The 26241-nt window shown below is 33.7% G+C and overlaps 1 long non-coding RNA gene across 2 annotated transcripts; it reads left to right on the forward strand.

The window, feature by feature from the left end:
• The first annotated feature begins 5996 nt into the window (after positions 1–5996).
• LOC134691418 (uncharacterized) lies at positions 5997–26241 on the forward strand. 2 transcript variants are annotated; one of them, XR_010102134.1, is made up of 6 exons: positions 5997–6071; positions 14306–14407; positions 16537–16719; positions 22859–22933; positions 25359–25382; positions 26156–26241. It is a non-coding gene; the product is annotated as an uncharacterized LOC134691418 (long non-coding RNA). The 2 variants fall into 2 exon arrangements; XR_010102133.1 differs by lacking the exons at positions 5997–6071; positions 14306–14407; positions 16537–16719 and adding an exon at positions 16211–16513 and having other exon boundaries at positions 22851–22933.

Below are 26241 nucleotides of genomic sequence, written 5' to 3' on the forward strand. Positions count from 1 at the left end.
ACAAGCGTCTGTACCAAATGCCAAGCACTAAGTCGTCCCGAGTCTAAATAAAGAGGTTAACATACAGTCTCAAAACAATAGACAAGCGTCTATACCAAATTTCAAGCTCTAAGTCGTTCCGAGTCTAAATAAAGATGTCAACATACAGTCTTAAACAGTAGACAAGCGTCTATACCAAATGTCAAGCTCTAAATCGTCCCGAGTCTAAATAAAGAGGTCAACATACAGTCTTAAACAATAGACAAGCGTCTATACCAAATGTCAAGCTCTAAGTCGTTCCGAGTCTAAATAAAGATGTCAACATACAGTCTTAAACAGTAGACAAGCGTCTATACAAAATGTCAAGATCTAAGTCGTCCCGAGTCTGAATAAAGAGGTCAACATACTGTCTTAAACAATAGACAAGCGTCTATACCAAATGTCAAGCTCTTAGTCGTCCCGAGTCTAAATAAAGAGGTCAACATACAGTCTTAAACAATAGACAAGCGTCTATACAAAATGTCAAGCTCTAAGTCGTCCCAAGTCTAAATAAAGAGGTCAACATACAGTCTTAAAACAATAGACAAGCGTCTATACCAAATGTCAAGCTCTAAGTCGTCCCAAGTCTAAATAAAGAGGTCAACATACAGTCTTAAAACAATAGACAAGCGTCTATACAAAATGTCAAGCTCTAAAGCGTCCCGAGTCTAAATAAAGAGGTCAACATACAGTCTTAAACAGTAGACAAGCGTCTATACCAAATGTCAAGCTCTTCGTCCCGAGTCTAAATAAAGAGGTCAACATACAGTCTTAAACAATAGACAAGCGTCTATACCAAATGTCAAGCTCAAAGTCGTCCCGAGTCTAAATAAAGAGGCCAACATACAGTCTTAAACAATAGACAAGCGTTTAAACTAAATGTCAAGCTCTAAGTCGTTCCGAGTCTAAGTAAAGACATTAATAAACATCTTGCAATATACTTGCTTTTGGCACGGCTCATCTTTTATAGATATAGGAAGATGTGGTGTGAGTGCCAATGAGACAACTCTCCATCCAAATAACAATTTAAAAATTAAACCATTATAGGTTAAAGTACGGCCTTCAACACGGAGCCTTGGCTCACACCGAACAACAAGCTATAAAGGGCCAAACAATTACTAGTGTAAAACCATTCAAACGGGAAAACCAACGGTCTAATCTGTATAAACAAAACGAGAAACGAGAAACACGTATATATTACATAAACAAACGACAACTACTGTACATCAGATTCCTGACTTAGGACAGGTGCAAACATTTGCAGCGGGATTAAACGTTTTAATGGGCCCAAACCTTCTCCCTTTTTCTGAAACAATAGCATAACATCACAACATATAAAAACATACGATAAAATATCAATTAGCAGACTTAACTCAATCAAAAAACGTATGATTACACAAAGAACGAATAAATTTGATCTGCGATATACACGTTCTGTACTTGAGTACCACAAGTTTAATTTTGGACCTCCTATTCAGTTTGCAGGTTTTCCCTGGCCACAGTCAAGTGTCCTTTTCCTGGTGAGAGTCACATGTCCTTTTCCAAGTGACAGTTATATGTCCTTTCCCTGGTGACAGTCACAAGTCCTTTCCCACGTGACAGTCTAATGTACTTTCCCTGATGAGAGTGAAAAATCATTTCACTGGTAAGAGTCACTAGCACTTTCCCTGGTGTCAGTCACAAGTCCTTTCCCAGGTGACAGTTACAGGACCTTTCCCTGGTGACAGTCACAAGTCATTTCCCAGGTGATAGTCTAATGTACTTTCCCTGGTGACAGTCACAAGTCATTTCCCTGGTAAGAGTCACTAGTCCTTTCCATGGTGACATATATCCCACATCTTCTTTTATTTGTACGTTGTGTGTTGTCCGCTAGATGTCTATTGGTTATTTGTGTTGTTGGATTGTTGTCTCATTGACGTATATCCTACACCTCCTTATACTCGTACGTTGTGTGTTGTCCACTAGATGTCTATTAGTTAATTGTGTTGTTGGATTGTTGTCTCATTAACGTATATCCTACTACAACTTTTACTCGTACGTTGTGTGTTGTCCACTAGATTTCTATTGGTTATAATGTTGTTGGATTGTAGTCTCATTGACATATATCCCACACCTCCTTTTACTCGTACGTTGTGTGTTGTCCACTAGATGTCTATTGGTTATTTGTGTTGTTGGATCGTTGTATCATTAATGTATATAACACACCTCCTTTTACTCGTACGTTGTGTGTTGTCCACTAGAAGTTTATTGGTTATTTGTGTTGTTTGGTTGTTGTCTTATTGACGTATATTACACATCTTTTTTTACTCGTACGTTGTGTGTTTTCCACAATACATCTATTGGTTATTTGTGTTGATGGATTGTTGTCTCATTAACGTTTATCCCACACCTCCTTTTACTCGTACGTTGTATGTTGCCCACTAGACTTCTATTGGTTATTTGTGTTGTTTGATTTTTGTCTCATTGACGTATATCACACATCTCCTTTTACTCGTACGTTGTGTGTTGTCCACAAGACGTCTATTGCATGGTTATTTGTGTTGTTGGATCGTTTTCTCATTGACCAGGGGCGGATTTAGGCTGGGGCGTGGCTGGCGTGCGCCCCCCCCCTAAAATTTGCAAAGCATGGGTTGACTTCAACATATTTAAAGTATCAGAAGAGACCATTCAATCTTTTTTTAACATTCAAAGTATATAAAACAGTCAGTTTAACAGAATCAACGTGATTACGTATACTGATCAACCGACCTTCGCTTTATTAAAGTTCTATAAATTATTTCAAAGGAAGGTGTCAAACGCGGAGCTGCATTTGATGACTAATATAATAGGTTTTTAGCAGTAAAAGTAAAAACAAATGTTAATACATTGTATTTGCGGTTTTTATAATCAATTTGTTTGATAATTGAAGTTCCAAAACATCCCTTACTCACTTTCACAATTTCATCATGACACGGTCAAGAAAGCAGTCGGCAGGTGGGATCTTTTATAATGTCCGTAATGAAAGATAGAAATACTGTTTCAAGCGAAAGGTTAGTTTATTAATTTGTATCACTGTGTCCATATTTGTTTCTCATTTGCAACCTAAACATTTAGCCGAAATCTGTACCGTATTACTGTATGCTTGGATCCCTAGAAAATAAACATAACTGCGTAAATGCATCTTATTTTGATTATAGTTGTTTGTGGCGAACACAGTGAAGTCTGGCACGACCTCCGAAAATCAAAAAATGTAAAAAAACAGATTGTATGAAAGAATAATTAAAAATCGCTGGTAAAAGTAGAAATTTTCGTTTAAAAAATATATTGGTCTTGTGAGCAATTGTGATCTGTCTCGTCTCACATTGCGTTCGTCTGTCCGCCCGTCTATCTGTAGATTGTTGTCAGGTGTGGATTAATAAAAAAAAAAAGAAGATGTGGTATGATTGTCAATGAGACAACTATCCACAAAAGACCAAAATGACACAAACATTAACAATTTTAGGTCACCATACGGCTTTCAAGGCGGTTTCAGCTTGAAACTTCAATTCCTCGCTAATTTTAAATCACAATAGTTCGAGATATCAACATTGCACCCCTTTAGAAAAATATTTCAATAATTTTACCTAAAAAAAACCTCCCGGCCGCTTAAAATTTTTTCGCCTCACTCCGCTTGGCGAAAATAAAAATTTTGCGCCCCCCTAACTTGAAATCCTGGATCCGCACCTGTTGACGTCTTCTTACTTTTATATTATACATGAAGTTGTCTCATTGGCAATCATACCACATCTTCTTATTTCTATATTATACATGTTTTTGTCTGATTGGGAATGATAACACATCTTCTTATTTCTATATTATACATGTAGTTGTCTGATTGGCAATCAAACTACATCTTCTTATTTCTATATTATACATGTATGCGTTTGATTGGCAATCAAACTACTGTAACATCTTCTTATTTCTATATTATACATGTATGTGTTTGATTGGGAATGATAACACATCTTCTTATTTTTATATTATTCATGAAGTTGTCTCATTGGCAATCAAACTGCATCTCCTTATTTTTCTATTGTACATGTATAAATGTTTTGGTTGCCGTGTGGCTCATTAAAGAATTTAAAAGACCTAACTTACAACATTTAAATTATGACGAGATGATGTTAAATAGCTAGATTTGTTACATTTTGACATACTCCACTGGGGTAAAGCTGATGACCGTAACTGCATTCAAGGTCATCCCAAGATGTCGGACGAAAAATTAGGTCAGTTTCTGTATTGTCTGTTAAAGTGTTTCTTTATCGTTTTCTTTACAAATAAAATTGAGAATGGAAAAGGGGAATGTGCCAAAGAGACAACAACCCGACCATAGAAAAAAACAACAGCAGAAGGTCACCAACAGGTCTTCAATGTAGCGAGAAATTCCCGCACCCGGAGGCGTCCTTCAGCTGGCCCCTATAAACAAATATATACTAGTTCAGTGATAATGAACGCCATACTAATTTCCAAATTGTACACAAGAAACTAAAATTAAAATAATACAAGACTAACAAAATTTAAAGGCCAGAGGCTCCTGACTTGGGATAGGCGCAAAAATGCGGCGTGGTTAAACATGTTTGTGAGAGCTTAACCCTCTCCTTATACCTCTAGCCAATGTAGAAAAGTAAACGCATAGCAATACGCACATTAAAATTCAGTTCAAGAGAAGTCTGAGTCTGAAGCATACATTGATACAATGTAAATTTATAAAAGATTCACACGGAAATCACCAATTACTACCGAGAAATGTGCATGAAACGGGAAATTCGATTTGAAAAAATCGCTAAGATGACCGTAATTGAATAAACGATGGTAAACGATTCGCTTCTTTAATTGATACTCCTGTTGGGTGCAATAATTGGTATAAATAAAACGAGAACGAGGCTAGACGTCAATAAGACAGCAACCATACGAGAACGAGGCTGGACGTCAATAAGACAGCCACCCAACGAGAACAAGGCTAGACATCAATAAGACAGCAACCATACGAGAACGAGGCTGGACGTCAATAAGACAGCCACCCAACGAGAACAAGGCTAGACATCAATAAGACAGCAACCATACGAGAACGAGGCTGGACGTCAATAAGACAGCCACCCAACGAGAACAAGGCTAGACATCAATAAGACAGTCAACCAACGAGAACATCAGGCTATAGAAGTTTTTTGTAAACTTGATTTTATATGTAAACAGAGAGAGAAAAAGAGAGCCAATTAAAAATGTCTTCTGATTGTGCGGTTTATTTTGAATAAGTTCTTCTTTTCTTTTAAAAATATAAACACTACATGATTTTAAGCACGGGTTTATTCACAGTGGGTTTATTTGTGCAGACTGGTTCCCGTTGAATGGAGAATGCGTTTAAACGACTGTTATGTATCAATTCTTCTTGTCATAGAGTTTTGAATTTCATTTACATATGAAATCTTATCAAATCAGTATTAGAGAGGCCCCTCATGGGGGGGGGGGGGGTCCTAGTAATCACATAATCACCATTTTTTGTCAATATAATCACATAATCATTAAATGTTTGCTTATCTTTATAGTAATCAAATAATCATAAACTAAAAATACAGTCCTAGGTAATCAAATAATCATGAAATATTTGGCTTAATAATCAAATAATCATTAAAAAAACGGCCAAGTAATCACATAATCAAAAACCCCATGAGGGCCCTCATTAGTAACAACAAATTTACTGGCAACTAAAATCAAATGTTTACGTTTTATTTGATGATTTTTATTATCTCACTAGCCCTGCAACACTTATTAAAATTACAAAAATCATAAATTAAAACAATGAAAATATATATCGAAGCCTTCCTCTCCTTAATATACATATAAAGACACGTACAATCCTTTGTGCTTGAAGAGTGGCAAGTAAACCAAGATATTTGAGGTCTTCCGAGTTAACAGTACGTCAGTACTTTTAGTATTGTCTCGTTTTCACTACATATTTTCTCTTCCTGTGTTCATTACTAATCGAACTGAAGCCTTTTAGGGCAACAAGGCGTTGTTCTAACGTACTGCTCAGAAAGGTAAATATGATTTATTATATGATCAATTTCCCTCACTATGTTCAGATTTTTTTCAACTTTCAAGAAAGATAATTAAAAGGACTTTTCAAACCGTAAGAACATTGGATGTTTATATGAAAATGAACTATTTTCAAACGTTCTAAAGAAATACTTAACATATGAAAGATCTGCATAAAACTGATTTCTAAACCTTATAAAAATGAAATATAAATTATGATGATTTTTTTAAATACAAAATCACAATGATCGACAGGACGACTGGAAGATTTGATTGATGCGATTGTTAGAATTTCCGATTTTGAAATTAAATATTCCAAAAACTAATAAACTAACACCAAGTAAAAAAAAAATTATGTATTCATAAAGACAATTATTCATTACTTATTAGTATATGTTCAAAGTATTTCACATCAATTTATACACACAGGAAAAGAGTGAATTATTTTGATGAAGTCTCTCCTATCGGGGAAGGCGTAAAAGAAGCTTCAAGTTTATAGATCAGACAATGTCAAAACCCTGTCAAAACCTGGTATATTGACATGATTGTCAAGAGGAATTTTTATTTATCAAAATTTGTTTGACATCGATTCATGAGAAAAGAGCTAATTCCTGGAGAAACGGAAACATTTTATCATGGACGGAAATAGAAATTGAAACTTAAACTTTGAACTGTGTTTTTATTTTACATCATTACAACGGAAATATATGTATCATCAATATAATTTTTTTAAGAAAATTCTATATATTGGCGAGTTGATTGATTTTATACAAATTGAAGAAAGTTATGCTATTTAATGTGGTTTCTTTACAAATGTGCAGGTTTCTCTTGAAAGGATCACTTCAGTAATATTTAAGAAAATTGATTTTATACAAATTGAAGAAAGTTATGCTATTTAATGTGGTTTCTTTACAAATGTGCAGGTTTCTCTTGAAAGGATCACTTCAGTAATATTTAAGAAAATTAAACAGCATTACGTTTTCTACTTTCAGTTATAGTTCAACCAGCCAAAATTGTATGCAAAATGTTACCAAAATCTGTGACATAGCTCATTTACTGTACCTTACCCTTTGCAGCATTTTGTTTTTTATGCTTATCATTGAAGGCCTTACGGCCATGACCTATAGTTTCTATAACTTCTGCGTCATATCTGAGGTTACTATAAAACAGTGTTAAAGCAATCCCAGTTGGTCATTTTGGTCTCTAGCGGAGTGACAGTGTCTCGCTGTGAACCATTCCACGGCTTCAGAACTTATTTGTCATGATAAAGTATTGCCGATTCTCGAATAAATGTCAAACATCAAGTTTTTTTTCTTCATTTCAGTTTTCTATGTGATCTTCATTTCTGCAAATAATGTTTTGGTCAGGCTACATTTTTCATTTGCCTGGTCAGATATCAGGCACAACATTTATACTTTCAAGAAGACTTGTCAGATATGATCATATTATTACATTAGGCAGCAACCATTTGATTTTCTGGGAGGGGGGGGGGGGGGGGGGGGGGCTATGGATTTTTTTTCTGGACAAACTTTTGTTTTCGCCTGCGGCGAAAAACAATCTATTTTTTTCGCAACAAGTCGAAAACATTTTTTTTACTTCAATTTTAGCATTACATATAGTGGCAGCTGAGGGTGAAACAAATAATTTTTTTTTCTCAGAATCAAAAACAAATTATTTTTTTCTCCAAAAACTGGAAACAAACTTTTTTTTCCAAAAAAAAAAAACATAGCCCCCCCCCCCCCCCCCCCCCCCCCCCCGAAAATCAAATGGTTGCTGCCTTACGATTGGTAAATGAAAAATTTATTCTTTGAAACATTACCGAGGGGAGGACAGGGGTAAGGGAGACAGGGAGAAAGGGGGTAGGAGGAAGGAGAAAGGGAGTGGGAGAAAGGAGAAAGGGGGTAGGAGAAAGGAGAGGAAGGCTGGGAGAAAGGAGAAAAAGTTGGAGAAAGGAGAAAAAATAAAATATCTCTCCTTTTAAAAAATGATCTCAGGGGCGGATGCAGGAATTTTCGAAAGGGGGGGGGGGGGTGCTAACCCAGGGCAAAGGGGGGGGGAGGTGCAAAACATATGTCCCGATACAAATGCATTGATCGGCAAAAATAAAGGGGGGTGCGCAACCCCGGAAACCCCCCCCCTCTGGATCCGCCACTGGATCTTATATTTCAAGAAAAAATATCTCAAAAGGAGATATTTTATTCTAATGGGAGAAAGGAGAACGGGGGTAGGAGAAAGGAGAAGAGGGGTGGGAGAAGGGAGAAGGGTACCCCCTGTCGTCCCCCTCATTACCGTGATGTATTGTTATTTTTGAAGATCAGCTGTGTAACATATTAGACTATAGAGCATTCATTTCAAGACTCAGGTGCGAAGAGACTTTTTATAACAATTTTATGTTAAAATATCATATAAATCGTGAGAAACATGGAATGTTTTTATCAAAGGGCGGCGTACGCCATCTGCGCCCCCTTGCTTGTGATAAAATTTTCCGGAAACAATTACTGAAACGATTTGTATATTATGTGCATTAGTTTCCCGCCTCATGTCAAAATATTTTTCCAGTTACGATTGACGGCTTGTGACAGAAATGACAATAGTGATACCATACGGTTTTGGTCAAACATACAAGATGTATTCAAGATTTTGTGACTACACAAGGAAGTATGTTATTATATTGTTGAAATAAGACGTGCATTTTGAAAATATTGGTCCCACAGACGACCAGCAAATCTCAGTTTGTCAATGTCATATTTAGCACAGGCACTTCGCCACTTGTTTCTGTCAATTGGAGGTTTCTATCCACTGTCGTACGAGTGTGGATAGTAAACCCCCATAGACAGAAACAAGTGCCTGTGATATGTAGTTCTTTCAAACAGCTGGTCTATATGAGTGCCTCCCCTTAAAGGCGGATCCAGGGGGGGGGGGGGGTGCTTTTGTGGGAAAAATTTGGTTGCCAGTCAGTGGGTCCGACCCAGTGATCGGGAATTAGGACGTGCACCCTGCGCCGATTGCGCATATCGACCAGAAATGGTGCATAGAGTGACAAATGTAAGCGCCCACGTGGCGCATGATATTTTTCACTTCATTTCGAAAGGTTTAGATATTATCAAATGGATTTCTAATCGTGTTCCGTGCCGCCATTTGTGTGTACACAACTGTGCAATGTTCATCCAATGATAGGAGCACCTATTTTATTTTGGAACGTCTCTGGTGTTTTCCTATGGTAATATTAGAACCATGCGGTACAATGTATAACTGATTATCCAAAAAACGTACTTAACCATCATTCATGATATATTTTTTTATAAACAACTTTAAATTTGTGAAATTTTGCTACTACATACAAGATTTTTTCTCTTATAATCTTTTAAGTTAGCTTAGCTTACTATTATTTCGATTGAAAAACCCCACAGCCTTTTTATGAATATAGTTTTTGTCTCCATAAAAGGCGCTTAACTGTCCTTGTCATTTTTTGGTCTTTGGCTCCTTTTGACATTTTGTAAACATGCCTTCAGCCGTGCAGTCAATGACAGTCCTTTGAATTTCAGTGATAAATAAACAAAACAAAATAGAAAAAAGTCGCTAGATATATATATAGTGATAAATAAACAAAAAAAATTAGAAAAAAGCTGATAAATATATATATATAATATATTATAATATAAAATGCGACTTTTTTCTATTTTTTTGTGTTTATTTATCACAAAAAGTCGCTAAATATATATGTAATATATATATAAAATGCGACCTTTTTCTATTTTGTTTTGTTTATTTATCACTAAAATTCAAACGACTGTGCTTCAGCGAATTGTTGTTTTGTTCTATCAATTAATGCTACTCTTTACCTTTAATTAGTCTTGTAATCGTGATGAAGTAATAATGATACAAGTGCACAGAGGAAATGCCAGAAACGTCCTCTAATACAGAATGTCTGGAATAAGTAAGGTATTGACGACGACCCAAATTAAATGTTTAAGAAGAAGTACAAAATAAGACGTAATTATTATTTCATGGCAAATAAATCGAAGCTTAGGAATGTTTTGCATTTGAAGTTATCTTCATATAGAAATATCATTATACTTCAAAAACATATAGACCTGAACATTAACTGTAGAAAACATGGAAAGATATGGCGAAAATGAGCACCCCACTCTAGTTTGAGCCGTAAAACATTGTAAAAGGAGTTCCTACGGGAAATTGCATTATCAATATTTACAGAAATGCAACCTGTAACGATAATATACATGTAGAATAACTTTAAAAATTAAAAAGTGAAAACTTCATATTGCTTGTAAAGAAATATCGTATCATAATTTTGAATTCATTTTGTAGTTTGCAATCAAACTGATACATCCACGTTTCCATTTTTTATCGAAAGATGCATGTTGCATAGCATCAATTTGCTAGATAAAGTCATAAAAAAACTGTTCATTTGTCAATGTTTGCTTTACAAACCTCTTGAACCTTTTACATAACGTACGAATCGTTTTGTTGTTGCTGCAAATCAGCCATACCGGTAAGCCTAATCATGCTAATGCCTTTAAGGGTTCATGACTTCTGAATTTGACATGTACAGTGTCCATGAAATATAAGCTCCACATGATTTTTAACCCCCATTATGGCCATAACAATTACCAAAAATAGCAAGAAAACTACATGCATACCTTCATGACAACTTTTGGTCATTCTCTACTAAAAGGGGGGGGCATAGGCGGATCCAGGGGGGCCCGGGCCCCCCCCTTTTGTGGGAATAATTTGGTTGATTATATAGGGAATCATTGAAGCATGACTGAAGTGGCCCCCTCTTAGGTCAATCAGAGGGCCCCCCTTAGGAAAAGTTCTGGATCCGCCACTTGGGGGGGACCATGAAGGCTTGGCATTTGAATGGTTACAAACGGCAATTATTGAAAATATTTATACTTCTATTTATTTAAAAATTTAAATAATCAATGAAGGCTTGGTTACAAACGACAATTATCATGATTATTGAAAAATCAAATAAATATAATTTAGATAAGCAATGAATTAGCATGTTCACCATTCCTTATATGGAGGGATGACATACTTTTGTTCGCGCTACACTGTACGGAGTAGACAGGGTTTGGGATGGTGAAAGTTCCTCCATCGTTCAATTTTCATCCATGGAGATCCCTAGGGTGTGACAAAATACCAATTTTCAGACCATTCTGACCTTTATCATTTGACCCCAATGTTAGTTAAACAGTGTGGTGTATGTTTGGTGCATACATTTTGAACTGTAGCACTTTAATTGACAAAACTTTGTACGCAGAAGCATCATACTGACCTTGACATTCAATTCAGAATTTACAGTATGAACCTCACACTTTGTTCCTGGATCAGTATGATTCTTTAAGATTGACCTATAACTAACAATGTGTCAACACAGAGGCAATGAATATATATCAAATGAATGGCTGAAAAAACTCAAAATGTCATTGCCTCAATGCTGAATTTCACAGAAGCAACTAACATGTATTACGGTAAAGTAATAAAGTACCTCAATAAAACTAGTGTATATTAACTTTTTATTCCTGTCTAAAAAGTTAATATACACTAATAATATATTGCCATTGTTATGCCCCGGCAGTAGAATGAGTAGCAGAGGGGGCATTAAGTTTTATCCCTGTCCGTCTGTACAGTACGTACAATGTAGGTACATCCATACGTCCCAAAATTAGTTTTCCTTCTCTAACTTTAGTTTGCCTCACCCAAATGTTATGAAACTTATACACAATGCTTATAACCACAAAACACAGGTCAAGTTTGAATTTTAGAGGTGTCACTTTCACCATTCTAGAGTTATGCCCCTTTACAAATGAAAAAATTGCTGGAAATTTTTGTTTCCCTTCTCTAAATTTAGTTTTTCCCAACCAAATGTAATGAAACTTATACACAATGCTTATTACTACAAAACACAGATCAAATTTGAATATTGGTGGCGTCATTTGTACCATTCTAGGGTAATTCCCCTTTAGAAATGGAAAAATTGCTGAATTTTTGTTTCCGCTCTCTAAGTTAAGTTTGCCTCAACTAAATGTGTTGAAATGTATACGCAATGCTTAAATTATTACCACAAAACTCAGATCAAGTACAAATTTGGGTAGCCCAAATTTTACAGTTCTTGAGTTATGACCCTTTATAACGTGAAATGCTAGCTGGGGGCATCATCTATGTCCCATGGATGCATTCCCCATTTATTGATCAAAGCCTTTCATATAAATTCACTTTCATTACAGTTGTATTGTTTTAAGTTTGCTGTCTTATTTGAAATAAGAGATTTGGTATTTTGTGCGAATGAACCAGAGCTATCCGAAAGAGTTCAAAGGAGGAAGATATATAAACAATTATAGGTCACCATACAGTCGTCAACAATAAGAAAAACTCATACCATATAGTAAGCTATAAAAAGTCCTGATATGCAAAATGGTGAACAATTCTAACAAGAAATCTAACGGCTTAATTAGTAACAATACAATTTACTAAAAACAAATATGAAGGACCTAAATCAATAAAAAATAATAAAATCACAGGCCCTTGACCATGTTGACATGGGTAGGCACATTAAGAAATTAACAGAGCTTTCTGTATATTTGATATCTTTAAATCTACAGTTTAAGGTTGCAATAGAAAATATCATTGATGTCATTGGCAGATAAAATAAAATTGACTATAAAAAGTACCAAATATATAATATAATGAATAAAAAAAATTATGTTACACTGATCAGTAGTAAAGGCCAAAGTAGAAAAACCCTACAATTTTCATGTGCAACTTTTGGTTCCAAATATATGAGAGATTGAATGAAAATATCATGACGTCGCAAAAAGATAATAAAACTTCAATATTCGCACAGAGTCTGGTTTTCTTATATTTGGTTGCTGTATACAAATCTGTAACATAATTTGCATTTAACTGATGCTTTTAAATTAATGTATACATGCCATACAATATTCTTCAGAATTATTTTACTCCATTGGCTAACATATTTCTATGCTAAAACATCACTATATTATATATTTGTCCCTTTAAGGGTGCAATCAACAGTTATTTTCTATGACGTCATATTTTGAGGGACCATGCATAAGTGACCCTTAGTGGTGGACTGATTAATAAAGATACTTGTATAAAACTAGATATCACTGGAATCAGAATGTTCTTTAGTTTATAATGACATAAAAATAAAGTGTACTTTTAATATATTAAAAAAATTCCATCCAAAGAACATGGGGAAAAAAATGCCTAATTTGAACATAAAAAAACTGAAATCAGGTCATGTGCATACCCATGAAGACATGATACATGCACATTTTACATAATCAAAACTGTATGAAATTTATAGGTTTTTACCTAGCCTTTCAAAAAAAAAATCTTGTTTCAGTGTACGGTCGCCTGCTCTGAAAAGAGCTATACCATTGTATACAGTGGCTGCAAATAAGTTTTCAATTTTTACTGCCAAAAAAACAGTTTACAGTGTTGTCTCCTCTCAAAACATGTATATTTAATATAATTTTTAAAATTATTTCAATCATTCAACCTGTTTTAATTGAAAGCTAATTAAATAATTTTTACAATCAATTACAAAAAACATGATACTTTTTCATCAATTAAGTAAATAAACAGGGGGTTTCCCTCCATGGTTATTTCTAGTCTGGGAATAACCATGATGACCCCTAGTTTTTTTATACAAAACTGTTATATAGCACTCTTAGTCAGAACCCTAGGAGGTCTATGTAAAACAGACAGCAACCAATCAATGAGACAGGTCAAAAAGGTATTCAACAATAGATTCCCTGGACTCCGGTTCAACAGGCCTTAGCATGCTTAGTCAGAACCCTAGGAGGTCTATGTAAAACAGACAGCAACCAATCAATGATACAGGTCAACATGGTATTCAACAAAAGATCGCCTTCTTCATAAAATTTTGAGGCCTTGGTGGCGGAGTGGTTTAAGTAGTCGACCTACTGTATTACTAGCCTAGGTCAACACTGAGGTTGGGAGTTCAATTCCTACATGGGGAAGAAGCACTCGACTCCAATCTTAATTGACTAGGAATGTCAGTTTTTCTACTGAAGGTTGGTGGTCGCTCTCCTGGCACTCCAATTCCCTACACCAATAAAAACAGCCCAATTGTGTTGAACGTGACATAAAACATTAATCAATAAATCAATTATAAAGTGTTATTTTTTTTCTAATTGAAATGAAACATTTATATTTCCAGATTGAACATCTATTGTTTGTATATATTTGATCCTTGTCCAGATAATTAGATAATTGTCCAGTCAATGTGAACCTTATGCAGTCTAGTTGCTATATATTTAAGGTATTAGTGTACATTAAAATATATGTAAATTATATGTAGGACTATTTACTACTGAAATTTGTTAGAAATGTAAGAGTGTCTCAACTCTAAAAGGATAATAAACATATAGTTTTTTGTCGAGCCTGCAACTTTTGTTGCAGAAAGTTCGACATAGAGATAGTGATCCGGCGGCGGCAGTGTTAGCTCACTTCTTAAAAGCTTTATATTTTAGAAGGTGGAATACCTGGATGCTTCATACTTTGTATATAGATGCCTCATGTTAAGAAGTTCCCGTCAGTCACATGTCCAATGTCCTTGACCTCATTTTTATGGTTCAGTGACCACTTGAAAAAAAAATCAGATTTTTTGTAATGTTGAATTCTCTCTTATTATAAGTATAAGGATTACTATATTTGGTATGTGCGTACCTTGCAAGGTCATCATGCCCGTCAGACAGTTTTCACTTGACCTCGACCTCATTTCATGGCTCAGTGAACAAGGTTAAGTTTTGGTGGTCAAGTTCATATCTCAGATACTATAAGCAATAGGGCTAGTATATTCCGTACGCGTAGATGGAAGGACTGTAGGAGTACATATCCAACTGGCAGGTGCCATCTGACCTTGACCTCATTTTCATGGTTCAGTGGTTATAGTTAAGTTTTTGTGTTTTGGTCTGTTTTTCTCATATTTTATGCAATAGGTCTACTATATTTGTTGTATGAAATGATTGTAAGGTGAACATGTCTAGCTGACAGATGTCATCTGACCTTGACCTCATTTTCATGGTTCAGTGGTCAAAGTTAAGTTTTTTCAGTTTCGGTCTTTTTATCTGATACTCAATGCCATAGGTCAACTATTTCAAGTGTATGGAAATATTTTATGATCTATATATTAGTCGCGCAGGTTTTATTTGACCTTGACCTTATTTTCACGGTTCATTGCTCAGTGTTAAGTTTTTGTGTTTTGGTCTATTTTTCTTAAACTATAAGTATTAGGTCAACTATATTTGTTTTATGGAAGCATTGTTAGCTGTACATGTCAGCCTGGCATGGTTCATCTGACCTTGACCTCATTTTCATGGTTCATTGGTCTTTGTTTAGTTATCTTGGTTAATGTAATTTTTATGTACAGTTGTAATAAAGCTTTATACTGAGGACTATCAAAATAATATCAATGATTAGTAAAGAAGGCGAGACATTTCAGTGTGTGCACTCTTGTTCATTCAAAATACTGTAACATTAAACAAGACACAAAAAAGCCGAAAGAATAATTATAAAATTATATTCCTAAAAATATAGATTGGTTGAACAATATCATTGAACTTGTGCTAAATTAAAAAAAAATGTGAAATATATGTCAATGCCAGAGACAGTAACCAATCAATGAAACATGTCAATGAGACAGTAACCAATCAATGAAACATGTCAAAATGGTCCCATTTGTCATTGAGACAGTAACCAATCAATGAAACATGTTAAAATGATTCCATATGTCGATGAGACAGTAACCAATCAATGAAACATGTCAAAATGGTCCCATTTGTCATTGAGACAGTAACCAATCAAGGAAACATGTTAAAATGGTTCCATATGTCGATGAGACAGTAACCAATCAGTGAAACATGTCAAAATGGTCCCATATGTCAATGAGACAGTAACCAATCAAAGAAACATGTCAAAATGGTCCCATATGTCAATGAGACAGCAACCAATCAATGAATCATGTCAAAATGGTCCTATATGTCAAAAAAACAGTAACCAATCAAAGAAACATGTCAAAATGGTCTTCAACAACAGACAATATAACATGTTATATAAATTGTCATATGAAGGAAAGACAAATTTAAAATATTTATTTCAATCTGAAAATAGAAACATTTATGTTTTCAGTTAGAACATCTCTTATTGATATATATATTTCATTGTATTTGACATTTGATCCATGAACAGTGATAATCAACAGATAGTTTTTACATTTAAAATACCAGAACACCAATAGTAAACAAGAGAGGAATGAAAATCCAATATCAGAACACCAATAGTAAACAAGAGAGGAATGAAAATCCAATACCAGAACACCAATAGTAAACAAGAGAGGAATGAAATAATTGTACATTTTACCTTTATTGTAAGTTTATTTTATTGAAACAGGGAGATAACACACAAACATTAATATGTTTAAAAGAAACATTCACAACAGTTAACCAGAAAAAATATATACAGATGAAGTACAGATGAAGTATTATTAAGTGATGCATATATTGTACGTATATCAGACTGGACAGTAAAACAAAAGAATTTAGAAATCGTATTTTGCTGCTTCTCCAAAATGAGGTAAATTAATCATGTTAATACAACACATCAAAAAATGATACTATGAAATCTTGAGAAGTCTTTTTTTTCCACTTTTTATTGACAATCTTGTGTGTTTTAGGAGGGGCTGACAGAACAATACTTATTTATGACTTGTATCCAGTGATTTATTATTAGGTTATATATATTGCGATATATACATTTTCTTTTTAGTTCACCTGGCCTAAAAGTCTATTGGGGTCATTTACTTTTACAAAATTCTCTTACACGTACCACTGGGCCAAATTTGACCAAACTTGGCCATTATCATCATTTGGGTATCTAGTTTAAAAAGAAAAAAGTCTGATGAACCCCTCCTGCCAACCAACATGGCTGACATGGCTAAAAATAGAACATAGGGGTAAATGGAAGTTTGGACTATTATCTTGAAAACTGATATGAATGGAGAAAATAATGAGATCTACATATTATTTATTACTTCAAAACTGGCAGGCAATTTCTTATCATGCTTATAGGAGTTTATGACGATGAATGATGAATTTTACAGATATTTTCATGTTTCCCTAATATCTGAAAAAACTTTAATAGAGAGAAACTTTATATACCAAAAATGATCTGCAAAGTCTACATAGTCGAAATCGTCAGACGACTCCTTATTGGAATTAATGTCCCTTAATGACGATTTTTATCATTTTTGCATATTTGCCTTAAATCTGAAAAAAACCCATATAATAGATAGAAAGTAAATTAATGTAAGTAAAAGTGTTCATCAGGATGTACAAATAAGTGAAAAATCTTTAAATCGTCTGAGGACCTCTTATTGGAGTTATTGCCCTTTGATAATGATTTTTACCACTTTTTTTTGCCTTTTTATACGACCGCAAATTTTGAAAAAATTTTCGTCGTATATTGCTATCACGTTGGCGTCGTCGTCGTCGTCGTCGTCGTCCGAATACTTTTAGTTTTCGCACTCTAACTTTAGTAAAAGTGAATAGAAATCAATGAAATTTTAACACAAGGTTTATGACCATAAAAGGAAGGCTGGTATTGATTTTGGGAGTTTTGGTCCCAACATTTTAGGAATTAGGGGCCAAAAAGGGCCCAAATAAGCATTTTCTTGGTTTTCGCACTATAACTTTAGTTAAAGTAAATAGAAATCAATGAAAATTTAAACACAATGTTTATGTTTACAAAAGGAAGGTTGGTATTGATTTTGGGTGTTTCGGTCCCAACAGTTTAGGAATTAGGGGCCAAAAAGGGACCCAAATAAGCATTTTTCTTGGTTTTCGCACCATAGCGTTAGTATAAGTAAATAGAAATCTATGAAATTTAAACACAAGGTTTATGACTATAAAAGGAAGGTTGGTATTGATTTTGGGAGTTTAGGTCCCACCAGTTAAGGAAAAAGGGGCCCAAAGGGTCCAAAATTAAACTTTGTTTGATTTCATCAAAATTAAATAATTGGGGTTCTCTAATATGCCGAATCTAACTGTGTATGTAGATTCTTAATTTTTGGTCCCGTTTTCAAATTGGTCTACATTAAGGTCCAAAGGGTCCAAAATTAAACTTAGTTTGATTTTAACAAAAATTGAAACCTTGGGGTTCTTTGATATGCTGAATCTAAAAATGTACTTAGATTTTTGATTATTGGCCCAGTTTTCAAGTTGGCCCAAATCGAGGTTTAAAATTAAACATTGTTTGATTTCATCAAAAATTGAATAATTGGGGTTCTTTGATATGCTAAATCTAACTGTATATGTAGATTCTTAATTTTTGGTCCAGTTTTAAAATTGATCTAACTTAAAGTGCAAAGGGTCCAAAATTAAACTAAGTTTGATTTTAACAAAAATTAAATTCTTGAGCCTCTTTGATATGCTGAATCTAAACATGTACTTAGATTTTTGATTATGGGCCCAGTTTTCAAGTTGGTCCAAATCAGGATCTAAAATTATTATATTAAGTATTGTGCAATAGCAAGTCTTTTCAATTGCACAGTATTGTGCAATGGCAAGAAATATCTAATTTCACAATATTGTGAAATAGCAATTTTTTTTTAAATTAAGAGTTATCTTTCTTTGTCCAGTATAGTAAGCAAGAAATATCTGCAAGATTTTTTTTTAATTGGAGTTATCTTTCTTTGTCCAGAATCAACTTAAATCTTTGTTATATACCATATACAATGTATATTCACTTTTTACTACCAACTGATAAATTTAAATAATCTTTACCATTCAGTGATAACAAGCAGTTTTTTTACATCTTAATATTTTATGATGTATTTAAATGAGTAGTAATTGTTGCAAACTCCATTAGAATATTTTAATTGAAATTAGTTTTGGAATAAGGGAAAGGGGGATGTGATTAAAAAATTGGGTTCAATTTTTCTCATTTGAAATTTCATAAATAAAAAGAAAATTTCTTCAAACATTTTTTTGAGAGGATTAATATTCAACAGCATAGTGAATTGCTCTAAGAGAAAACAAAAATTTTAAGTTCATTTGAATACATTCATTCTGTGTCAGAAACCTATGCTGTGTCAACTATTTAATCACAATCCAAATTTAAAGCGGAATCCTGCTTGAATGTTGTGTCCATACTTGCCCCAACTGTTCAGGGTTCAACCTCTGCGGTCGTATAAAGCTACGCCCTGCGGAGCATCTGGTTGCCTTATATCTAAATAACTCAAATAGATATATAGAAACTTAAACAAGCAAAAATGATCAGCAACACTTGATGAACATATATATTAAATAGCAGAAATAATAAATTGTCCGTTCTTGTCATAGCAACTCCTCTGAAACCACAAAACATAATTTCATGAAACTTTGTAGATAATTAGGACATGATATGTAGATGTGCATATCCTCTAGAAATTTTTTTCAGTTGACTTTTGTAGGAGTTATATGGTTATTAGTCTTTAAAATTAGAAACTGGGTGAGATTTTGTTTGCCCAGTGACAGTGTGGGGGCGTGGGGTGTGTGAGCGTGCTCACAAATGGCCTTTAGTAAAAGAGTTATCGTATGAATGATGATGAAACAGTTATCCCCAGTCCTAAGAACAAATATATAAACAATTAAAAACCAATTGTTCAAAGAACAATTGATGGTCTTTCCACCAAAAAGTATCTATTTTGATATGAAAATATTAAAATTCAGTTGAAAATGTCAGTTCCTATGGCTTAATGATGTATAAATATGAATTTCAAGCATAGGTCAAAATCTAGAACGTCCAATTAAGCTATGACCTTGACCTCAATTTTAAGGTCATAAACCAAGGATTCCATATCAAAAGACCCTAGGTCTGTATTATGTATGCTTCATGAGTAATATCCGTTTACACATAATTCTAAATATAAAAGGGGCAAAAACTCCCATTTATTGTCTACGCACCCTTCCATTCAAAATTTTTAAGTTACGACATTTCGCAACTAACAATTTAGTAAAAATAATTTGTCGAAATCTTATAAACTTAATGAAAAACAGTGAAAATAAGCCAAAATCAAAATTTAGAATTTGACCTTGAGGTGTAACACCACTTATTCAGGCCCGGCCAGAAAGCACATACCAGAAAGTAGTACATATTTGACACAAAATAGTTCCTACGCATGGACATAACTTTCAAAATATTTAGAATATTTTATTAATCTTGGTATCAAATGAAAGCTGCATGACTGGTGATCATTGTAGAACAATTGTGACTGATAAATTTGAACAATACAAAAATGGCATGAAATTTAAAAAGAAGGGTACATTTTGCCTTTTTGTCAGATCGGAAGTACCTGTTTTGGTACATCCGAAGTTCTGGGAACCAGTTCTTTCTTATATGCAATGTAAGGTATGTTGATTTTTTCAGTACAGGACACCAGAAGGTGTTGCTTTGACATGAAATGATTGCCACTTTATTTGAACTTAAAATAAAAGAGGTGTGCCTGCTTGAAACGGAGGAATTTAATATAGAAAGCAATGGGACCATGAATTAGTGGTGTACTTCCTATTACAGAGAATCACCAGAAATCCAATTTTTAGAAGTTGTACCTATTCCAATGAAAATAAGTCAAATATGATGTTAGTAATCATGTCTAATCATTTTTTTGGGGTCAACAGTCCTGCTTATGGGAAATTTAAGCTCTTAAATTGGCATACTCAAGTATGTTAGCCTTTTATGGTCATTCAACATGCATGCAGATAAGACTTGACTCCAAGTTCTTATTTTTGCATTTTTTCTGATTGAAATTAATTAAACATATGTTTTATGACTTGTATATAGAAAAGAATAGCTCTTGGTCAAAGTAATCTTATGATTTTTCAAGTTTTTTTGTTTTTCTTATGGTAGCCTTTTACAATCTAGGCAAATGGTATATACTCATATAAGAATTCTAAAATATCACTGTACATGCAATTTTGAACCAGTTTAGCAAGTTATCTAGCTGAGGGATATATAAATTGCTCTTATTAATATATGTTTTACCACAGAATTATGGTTTATACAAAAAAAAAGCCTTTTTCCAATTTCAAGGAAAAAGGGGGGATAATTTCTCATTTATGTCTTAAGTTTGGACTAATATTTTTTTATGTAATGAAGAACCTCTGATAAAAATATGACTATTAGTAAGCTCAAAGCTTTTCTAATAGAAATTAATAAATAAAACAGTGATATTGAGAATAAAAAAAGTATATTGGCCACTGGTAATATACATATGCAGTTTTCTTTGAATAACCCATATGTTACTACCAGTCCAATTTGAGCTTTGAAGTAATAAAATAGTCTTTGGACTAAAGCTTTATATGTTTTTTATTGCTTGAAATAGATCATAGAATGAAAAAAAGTAATGAACAAGTCAATATAGCAAGTTTGGTTCTGTTATAGGTGTAACACCACTAATTCAGGCCCGGCCAGAAAGCACATACCAGAAAGTAGTACATATTTGACACAAAATAGTTCCTACGCATGGACATAACTTTCAAAATATTTAGAATATTTTATTAATCTTGGTATCAAATGAAAGCTGCATGACTGGTGATCATTGTAGAACAATTGTGACTGATAAATTTGAACAATACAAAAATGGCATGAAATTTAAAAAGAAGGGTACATTTTGCCTTTTTGTCAGATCGGAAGTACCTGTTTTGGTACATCCGAAGTTCTGGGAACCAGTTCTTTCTTATATGCAATGTAAGGTATGTTGATTTTTTCAGTACAGTACACCAGAAGGTGTTGCTTTGACATGCAATGATTGCCACTTTATTTGAACTTAAAATAAAAGAGGTGTGCCTGCTTGAAACGGAGGAATTTAACATAGAAAGCAATGGGACCATGAATTAGTGGTGTACTTCCTTGACCTTTGACCTTGACCTAATTTTCAATTTTTTGGACCAAGGACCTCAAATCAAAAGATCCTAGGTCTCTAGCACTTATGGTTTACAAGATAGAAATGCATATCACTTATTACAAATGCATAAGGGGAATTAACTCTTATATCGCTTCGGTCAAAATAGGACAAATCATGCGAAGGATATAACGAGCAATTTTGTAAAATAAATTTGTCATAATATTTTACGGTTGCAAAGGAGTTGCGCTAACAAGGAAAACAGTGTTTGGGGAGATAACTCCTACAAAGAAAAGTATTCGTTTACGCAGGGTAAATTTCAAAAGTGCATAAACTGTTCAATATCATATACCAAATATCTAAGCGACATATTGCGAAACAAATGTTTATCGCAAGAACAAAATTAGGCGGAAGAAGAAAAAAAAAAAATAATAATCAGAAGAAAAACAATAGGTCTTTCCACAGAAAAGTGGAAAGACCTAATTATAATAAGGTCTCCCAGCAGCCTTCAAAATTGCTCAAAACCCATATCATATTATAATATAAAAATCTATAAAAAGTACTGATATGATAAAATGTGAAACAATTCAAAAGAGAAAATCAACAGCCTATTACAACAATGAAAAAGGGGGGGGGGGATACACCTACATGTACCAACAACAACCACTACACTACAGGTTCCTCGACAGGCACATACTCAGATTGTAAACAGATCAATTGTTTAATGTGATTGTCATCATGTCCTTGCTTATTTGTTGACAGTTTTGAGAGGCTTGAAATTAATAGATTTAATATTGTCTTAATGCTGGTAAATAAAACTTTTGAGATTTTTAGGTCTGCGGAAGTGCAATTGATGTTCTTGTGTTTGATGGAAAAAATCACACCCTGTTCGTAGAATACAACATTTAGGTAAGTAATCTGATATACAAGTTTTTGAGTTTAGTTTTTAGCTCAGCTGGCCTATAAGGCCATGTGAGCTTTGGCCACCCCTTTGCTTCGGTCGTCTGTCCTTCTTCCAGTGTAAACTTTTTCAGAGATCTTTCAGGACCAAAAAGTGACCTAAATAAAAATGAAAAGTATGTAAAAGATTTATCTGCAACGAAAATTTCGAACCAAATGGACAATCCTATTTTGAGTTATTGCCCCTGAAATAATGATTGTTTTTAAATTTTCTGATTTTTGTTTTTGTTTATCTTGAAAATTTGTAAAGATAAAAGGAAATTTCAACTACAAAAATGGTCAGCAAGTTTAAAAAGATATACAAATAAGTCAACTGAACAAAATTGTAAACTGGTCCCTTATAGGAGTAATTGCCCTTAGACATGTTGAAAGATGCAGAAACTATGATAGATACATGTAGATAGAAACCTTTAGTGGCAAGAATGTTCCACAAAGTAAGATCTCCATCAATGTTAACTTGACCGAAAATATATATAGGAGGTATTTTTCTTGAAAGATTATTTAGCAAAATTTTTTTTGGTTTTTGCAGACACTATGATCATGATGATAGATACCAACAAACTTTACATGTTAAAGATGTTTACCAACATTAGATCTACAAATAAGACAACCTGATCATAATTGTCAATCCACCTTTATGAGTTTGGCTGTCCCTTTGGTATGGTTCGCCTCTCTTTTATAGTTATTGCCCTTTTTTGGCATTTCCTTGCCGTTATTTCCAAATTATAGGAGCTAGATTAAAACTGTAAACTAAAAATTATCAGCATGACAAGTAGTCCTCCTGAAAATTTGTAAAAACTAACCACTTTGTTTTTGCCTCTGAAATATCTTTTTTTCCGAATTTTGCGCAGTTGGTGGCTGCTATCATAAAAAACTATAGGAGCTAGGTTAAAAGTATAAATTTCAAAAAGGTACATCACAACAAAATGTATCTAACAGTAACTTAAAAATTGGAGAAAAATCTGTCATCTTGTTTTATAGAGTTATTGCCCCTGAAAAATCATTGTTTGAAGTGTTTTGCTGTTATTGATGAATATGTAGGAGCTAGGTTAAAAGTGTAAATTACAAAAATTATCAGTTGACAAGATTTTATTATGTTGAAAAAAATATGTCAACCTGTTTTTGAGTTATTGCCCCTGAAAGATACTTTTTTCCGTTTTTGCCTGTTATTAAAAAAAAAATAGGAGCTAGCTATAGGTTAAAAGTGCAAACTATAATACTATCAGCATGGCAAGATCTTTCAACTCAGATTTTCGAGTTTTGTGCCATCTGAAATATTGATTTTTTCAGGTTTTTGCCTGCAACTTCTGTTCTCATGCCTGTCGGACAGTTTTCAATTGACCTTGACCTCATTTCACAGATAGGTGGACAAGGTTAAGTGTTTTGGTCAAGTCCATATCTCAGAAATAAGCAATAGCTCTATATTTGGTGCATGGAATGATTGTAAGGTGTTACATATTCAACTGCTAGCAGTCATCTGACCTTGACCTCATTTTCATGGTTCATTGGTAATTATGAAGTTTTCCTTGTTTAGTTTGTTTCTTAAATACTATAAGCACCAGGTCAACTCTATTTGATCCATGGAATGATTGCAAGGTGTACATGTCTGTCTGACAGGGATCATCTGACCTTTACCTAATTTTCATGGTTCTTTTGTCAATATAAAATGTTAATGATGTGGTCTGTTTCTTGTATACTACTACCAAAAGATCAGCTTTATTTTGTGTATGGAAGGATTGTAAGGTGTACATGTCTGTCTGACAGGGATCATCTGACCTATACCTAATTTTCATGGTTCTTTGGTCAATATAGAATTTAAATGATTTGGTCTGTTTCTTGTATACTACTAGCAAAAGATCAACTATATTTGGTGTATGGAATGATTTTAAGGTGTACATGTATTTCTGGCTGTGTTTATCTAACCTTGACCTAATTTTTGATTTGATCATATTAGGTTTATGTGATACTTGTAGTAAAACTTCATATTTAAGAATATCAACATAAATGGTCAGTAAAGTAGGCGAGAAATTTCAGCGGATGCACTCATATTTGCAGATTTTGGCTGTTAACTAAGAACCTATAGGAATTAGGTTAAATATGTAAATTGCAAAAATTATCAGCAACACAAAGAGTAACCAGTATGCGCATATAAAAATCGTAGTTATCAAATAAGCGATATTTTCACCAGGTGAGCTACACAAAATATTCCAGAAAAGTTGACATAGTCTTTTAGATTCCATGTATTTGGATTAGATTCATATCTGAAAATATTAAGTCAGTAATTCACAAGTCCATAAGGATCATGTATTTTCAACTGACATTAACAATTATAACTCAATGACAACTACACATAGTTTTTATTTTCTATTTTTAGGTTATAATGGAAAATTGGAATGAGGTAAGATTTACTTTTTAAGTCCAATTGTCATGTGATCTTTTATTTCCATTTTCTTACCAAAAATACATGTATGTGATAATTTGTGTCTCCCAGACACCATAATGTCTTAAGGAAAGTCCTACATTGACTTTGTTTTAATACAGTTACTTCAGACTTGAGTGTGGAGGCATCACTTTGTCTAGCTTTCTTAGGTTACTGTCTCTTTATTTTATTATCAACATCTCTTTTTATTCAGTCTACATATAATTTTACCATTAAGTAAGCATGGTGGTATTTCTACTATCTGATAAAAAAATAAGTCAGACAATGATGAGAAATTACCAAGGGGACAACTAAAGGTGTTAATGAATGACAAATACAACTAGCCTACATATCACCAATCATATAACAATGCATAATGAATGAACCGACTTTGATAAGTTTGACCCGACTTATTAAGTCATTTTACGGTTTGCTGGTGAAACAAAGAAAACACTTGTTTCTATAATGCAAAATACACAAATACTATCCGATAAATCAATTTTCAGATTGTCATCATTTTGATGATATTTATATTGTAAACTGTCAACTGCTCGACACAATATGCAACCTCTGAACTTATTCGCTCTGCTCCCATAAAAAAAGCTTCATAGTATGACTTGAGGTGAGGATACCCACGATTTATATAGTTATTTGCCATGTAGGAGAATAAATAATTATTGCTTTATTTAACAGCCCTTTCATTTATTTTTTATTACAATCAATAACATGTAAAATCTATGTTTTACTTACAGAAACTTTGTACAGCTTCTAGGAATGGAGATATAGAAGATGTGAAAATATGCCTAGAGAATAAAGCAGACATTGATTATCAAGATGT

This window comes from Mytilus trossulus, chromosome 11 (genome assembly GCF_036588685.1).
Source record: "Mytilus trossulus isolate FHL-02 chromosome 11, PNRI_Mtr1.1.1.hap1, whole genome shotgun sequence".
NCBI lineage: Eukaryota > Metazoa > Mollusca > Bivalvia > Mytilida > Mytilidae > Mytilus > Mytilus trossulus.